A 6,412-nucleotide genomic window follows, 5' to 3' on the forward strand; every position below is an offset into this window, starting at 1 on the left:
TGGAGTCGACGCACGTGCGAGGATATGTATGTGTGGGAGGGGGGGGGGGCGCGGGAGATGGAAGCTTGCTGTATGTTATGTAATGTATATATTGTGTGTGATACGTGGAAATGTGATACTATTTATTTGCATGTATGATACAGGTACAAATGTGATAATTGTAGGCTTATACTAGTGATTACTGTGTGTGATACATGAAATGTGATATGAATGCTGTTTTTATATGTTATACTCTTACTTTCTCCCAAGCGCAAGACAAATTCTTCTTTGAAAATTGAAGCCAATAAAATTTGAGTTGAGTTGAGTTGAGTATGTTCTGGCATTTGAGAAGCCACAACAGATAATATAGGGCTAAGAAATAAGCTCTAAAATTCTCAATCCCGTTTGACAGGACTTCGCCTGCAAAGGTGATTGTGATGAACCGCCACGCTGTGTGTCTCTGTCTCGCGATTCACCCCGGCGAAGCCGGGTATTCCTCTAGTATGCAAATATATGTAGGTCAAAGGCATTTGGCTCAAGCGCAGTAGACAACTTACCAGTCCCCCGGTGTCAACAAATCCATGACTTTTTCACCGATTCAGCAGCATTTTTCAAAGTTTTGAGCTGCGGAGAACAACCCTAACATTGATTTCGCCGTATGTTGTACGCTTGGTTGTCTAGAATACGAGCAGTACGGTCAGTGGGAAAAAACACGACGAGACAAATTCCTAGACTACTTTTCTTCACAAGCACATCCAGAAGTCGATCCAGTATTTTGACACATAATAACAGCTTTTGTCAGTAAACATTCAAAGAAGCATTTGTTTTAAATGCATTCGCAAACTTAATTAAAGGTGCGACGGACGCGTGTGAAACATATTTAATTTATGGATGTTCCAATGCTGTGTGGAGTACGCTCATTTTTCTGAAAATAAGTTTGCTTGAGAATACTCCTAAGTGCAAAACAAGGGTTCCCAGGTCTGAGCGAGGAAGAGGGGAGAAGGGAGGAACTAGCAAGATACACCGACAGGGAGGGTGTGGGTCATGGCGCTCAATTTGCAATGTGCAAATGCAGAATAAATGGTTACATACATGACAAATTTAATGATTATAAATAAATGAATACATGAACAAAGGAATCAATTAAGGAATTATTATTTATTTATTTGGTAAGTAAGTAAGTAAGTGTATAAGTAAGTGAGTGAGTGTGTGAGTGAATGAATGAAAGAATGAATGAGTGAATGAATGAATACATAAATGATACGAAATAAGTGTCGTCCATTAAAACATCTGTGATGTTATTCAATATTTCAGGTTAAAGACATGCGAGCACCGCACAACGTTGGAGCTGGAATGGCGTTTGGGTTAGGCCTGGTCTACTGCTGGATTCAGACGTCAATCTCATTACGTCATCCGCCCATTGATTGCGTCACAGTCCTACAGCTCCTCAACAGCATCATACTGTCCATATGTCTTGTGACCTGTATCCTTTTCTGGGTTGAAAAGAAATAAAATGGTTGACGTGTTTGATTCTCACATGACGCACTCAAATGGCAATACATATGTGTCTCATCATTTTCACGAGTTTTCATTCATAACCAGCTGGGGAATAAATAACGCTGTTCCCTAGGTAACAGGGTGGTGAATGGGTTTAAGCTTGCAGGCGAAACGTGGATTTTCAAAGTAAAAGCTAATGAGGCTGATTGATTGATGTGTAGAACCATCGCGGCTTTGGATTCGTGTTTCCAAGTACAACGATTGTAAGCATTTAGTCGCAAAGACACAATTAATGTTGATGACTACCGCTGCGACTCATGGTCAATTTGCAACTTATCTCTGAAATCGCAAACAAACACATCGAAAAGTCATGAAACACTTAAAAGAAAAGGAATATGCTCCAAACTTACTGAATAAGATGGCAGCTTTGTACATATTCAGACTAGAAGAAAAGCGACGAACAAGTTACTTTTGACGTCTCAGACAAGTATGACGTGTTATCTTGAACTTCTGACGCGTTGGGGCCCAGAAATGCATTCTAAAAATTACGTTCAGAATAGGGATCCCTATGTATTATTGTGCGTACCTTTGCTCATCCAAAATTATGACAAAAACCGTAAACGCTGTTTAGTGGCTTGTTGTCCGACCAGCTTTTTTGTTGGTTCTCGGACCAACAAGAAAGCTGGTCTGTCAACAAGCCACCAAACATCTTATAATGTCATGGTTATTCTAGAAATTGGGTCATAATAAAGAAAATGGGTCCTATGTTTACATATTTCGCGGAGCCCAGCGTGACTCATCTCGGTCTTATGGTTTCGGCTGAGCAAGCCTCACAGTATCGATGTTGGCTAATCCCTGGTTTACAGTGTTGACCTTTCACTATAAGGCCGACAGATTGACTAAATGTTTGGATATCGCTTTAACGCTACTTACTTTTGCATGGAGTTTGAGTTTGTCTTACACGAGTATTTTCATTTTTTTTACCATTTTGTTCAACTTACTCCCTTAACCTGTTCTCAGTCGGTGTCAGCAAAACCATATTTAAAGTCAAAGAGGGGAGAGGAGAAGGCACGAAACATGTATGTATATACACCCTTTGAGGTGTGCAATCTTGTTTTGTTATCGTGAGCTTGGAGCTTGTTAGTCTTTTTAACTAAGCGAAGTATACTTTGCTTGCCGCACGGAGCTTTATCACTGAGTTTTCAGTACAAAGACTTCGCGAAGTATAGGCTACTTCGCTTGCCGCACGGAGCTTTATCACTGAAGTGTGTATCCCGACATGATATGGTATCTTCTATTTCCTGTCTTAACTTGCTGCTGGACGAATTTCTTGGGCACAACGTCCCCACCCCTTATAAGTCCCCATGCGCTACCAAAATAGCTGAGTGTACACTATATTAATTCCACGATAAGATACAGGTGACCCCAAAAAGAATGCAACCCACATATTTGCTGATAACTTATACATCTGTTTACCGAATGATGTCATACTTGGTGTCCACTAATTTCAGCTGATGCCTGACCAGTCCACATGTGTGTAGTTGTAGGTCAACCGGTCTTACTTTCCTTATCCTTCCAGGGAAAACAATCCGATTTCGGGGATTGACTCAATAGTACGAGGTTTGAAATTGAGCGGAGGCCGAACTTACCCGATTTAAACCCTCCAAATTGTTTCCCGAAAAGGCTTGACAAATTTGAGAGAGTGGGCAGAGTAGTTTCAAGGGAAAGTACTGTGCCTTTACCATGTTGCCTTGGCCTGTTGCAGGACGAGTTACGTCCCGTGTACCTCGTGTCCACCATATCGGAGTGGCTGACGGCAGCAGCGGGGGTTCTTTTCCTTCTCACCTTCTATCCGTCTTTCTCCAAGATCACCATTACAGGACCCAGGATCGTTCTGCAGCGCAGTAGGGACCCCCCGCGGGTTAGGGGGAGTCCCATATTGGTTGGGACTAGAAAGAATTTACCCGATGCTACCCAGCATGTCGTAAGAGGCGACAAACGGTTCTATTTCTTCTCTTCTTTTGTCTTATTTCTGCCTTACCAGTCCTTTCACCTATATTTCCTTCCAAGAAAACTCTCCCTACTATTCCCTGCAGTTTTCCAATTCTTTTCTTGTTGTCTTATTTCTACCTGACTGGATCCATCACCTTTATTTCACTTACCAAAAGTCTTCTTTTCCACATCCTTATTTCTCTGCACCCCGCATGTCGTATGAGGCGACTAACGGATTCTGTTTCTCCTTTTACCCTTGTTAAGTGGTTCTTGTATAGAATATAGTCAATGTTTGTAAAGATTTTAGTCAAGCAGTATGTAAGAAATGTTTAGTCCTTTGTACTGGAAACATGCATTCTCCCAGTAAGGTCATATATTGTACTACGTTGCAAGCCCCTGGAGCAATTTTTTGATTAGTGCTTTTGTGAACAAGAAAGACTTAAAAAGTGGCTCTATCTCCCCCCCTTTCCCCTATCCCATCTCCCCCCTTTCCCTCGTCGCGATATAACCTTCGTGGTTGAAAACGACGTTAAACACCAAATAAAGAAAGAAAGAAAGAAAGCGCAGTAGGGTGAGTGTAATGCGAGAGGGAGAGAGAGAGGGAGACAGAGACAGAGAGACAGACTGACACACACACACACACACACACACACACACACACACACACACACACACACACACACACACACACAGACAGAGAGATACACAGAGACAGAGAGAGACACAGACAGGCAGAGAAAGAGCGAGAGAGACAGAGTGCGAGAGAGAGAGAGAGAGAGAGAGAGAGAGAGAGAGAGAGAGAGAGAGAGAGAGAGAGAGAGAGAGAGAGAGGGAGGGAGAAAGAGACAGACTGACAGACAAACAGACAGAGAACGACACGGACAGAGATAGAGACAGAGACAGACAGAGAAAGAGCGAGAGAGACACAGAGAGAGAGAGCAGACAATAATGTTATGAGTGTCATTGAACTTATGGTAGGCGGCACAATGAAACTATAAAAACACACATTGCCGTGTACACACTTACGTACACATGTACACACGCACGAAAACACACACACACACACACACACACACACACACACACACACACACACACTCAACAAGCATGACAGCCTGAAAATTAAGATCTTACAGCAGTTCAAAATATCCCCTTTATTTTCTTTGGTTCATCTCCCGAAAGGCACCGGGATAAAACAAAAATCAATTCTAATGATTTTTGACGTGCATATATTTGTTCAAACAAATGATACATCGACAACAGAATACTAGTAACTCAGCTGCATCACAAACATGGGCTGACCAAATGTCTTTCATCTTTGTGTCAGCCCTACAGTGACTAAATGTATCTCATATTTGTTTATCTCTTATCTGTTTCAGCCCTACTCTACGGCCAACGGAAACACACACACCACGGGAATGTCCAACAACGGTACACCTGTCTAATCGCCACAACACCCCCTTCCCTCCCTTTTCCTCCCACCCACAACTTGTCTTCTTCCTGTCCCCAGTGCATCTGGACTGCCAAAATAATGTCAGACAGAACTCTTTTACTTTCTTCTTTTTACAATGATAGTCAAGCTTTGACAACAACAACAACAACGACGACGTTTTGACAAACGCAATAACAACAAGTACATAAACAACTACAAAAAACAAGGAAATGTTGACAACAACAACAACAACAACGACGATGTTTTGAAGACAACAAAAGAACATATACTGTTCAAAAAAAGAAACGCATAGTTGCTACTTGCCAAATTTGTTTTATTTTTCGAAAAAATTAACAGAAAATCCAATATTTAGATTATTTTTTTGAAATTTGGTATGGACACAGTTGAATGCACACACAGTTCATTTGCATCTTCAAATCAATCAGTCAATCAATACGATTGGGTGCCGAGGCTGTCAAGTCAGTAGGGGGTGTGACTGCCTTGAGCAGCAACAACTGCCCGGCACCTTCTGGGCATGGACTGGATCAGATGCCGGATATCTTGCTGTGGGATGGTGTCCCACTCCTCCTGAAGTGCCTGCAATAGATCGCGGTGATTTGCCGGCGCTTCTTCTCGCCTGCGCACACGTCTGTCCAATTCATCCCAGAGGTGTTCTATCGGGTTCATGTCTGGCGGATGGCCAGGGAAGCACCTGGACATGGTGGTCGGTGAGGAACTGGGTGGTGAGTCGTGCTGTGTGCGGGCGAGCGTTGTCCTGCTGGAATATGGCATCCTGGTCAGCCAGAAGAGGAAGGGCGTGTGGGCGCAGAATTTCCTCCACGTATCGCTGGGCAGTTATGCGCCCTTGGACGTGCACCAGGGTGCTCCTTCCAGCGGTATTGATCGCCCCCCACACCATGACGCCTCCACCACCATGAACGGGTGCCTCATCCACACAGTTGGGCGCGTAACGTTCGTTTACTCTCCGGTAGACCCTCCTCCGACCATCATGTCGCTGGAGCAGGAAGTAGGACTCGTCGCTGAACCACACGTGTCTCCAGTGATTCCGGACGGTCCAGCGAAGGTGCTGGTTGCCCCACTGCACTCGATTCTGGCGATGGCGGCGGGTGAGGACAGCTCCTCTGTGAGGTCTGCGAGCTCTCAAACCAGCTTCATGCAGGCGGTTCCGCACGGTCTGGTCCGATAATCGGTGTGGCCCGGGGAGAGCCTGGACAGAAGATGAGGCCGACAGGAAACGATTCCGGAGGTGGCGGAGCCGTATGAAGCGGTCGTGAGCAGCAGTTGTCGCCCTTGGTCTTCCCGCTCGTGGCAAGTCAGCAACGGAGCCAGTGGCTTGAAACCTGACCCACAGTCTACTGATGGTGCTCTGGGACACGTGGAAGTGCCTGGCGATTGCACTTTGACTTTGGCCTGCTTGTAAACGACCCAATGCAATTTGGCGGTCTTCTCTGCTCAATCGGGCCATCTTTCGTCGCTGAATTGTCGTCTGAT

The 6,412-nt window shown here is 44.4% G+C and overlaps 1 long non-coding RNA gene across 1 annotated transcript; it reads left to right on the plus strand.

Moving 5' to 3' along the window:
- Nucleotides 1-1,205: 1,205 nt before the first annotated feature.
- LOC138970294 (uncharacterized) lies at nucleotides 1,206-4,131 on the plus strand. Its single transcript, XR_011456877.1, has 3 exons — nucleotides 1,206-1,462; nucleotides 2,497-2,555; nucleotides 3,242-4,131. It is a non-coding gene; the product is annotated as an uncharacterized lncRNA (long non-coding RNA).
- Nucleotides 4,132-6,412: the final 2,281 nt, after the last annotated feature.

This window comes from Littorina saxatilis, linkage group LG7, assembly GCF_037325665.1.
Source record: "Littorina saxatilis isolate snail1 linkage group LG7, US_GU_Lsax_2.0, whole genome shotgun sequence".
Taxonomy (NCBI): Eukaryota; Metazoa; Mollusca; class Gastropoda; order Littorinimorpha; family Littorinidae; genus Littorina; species Littorina saxatilis.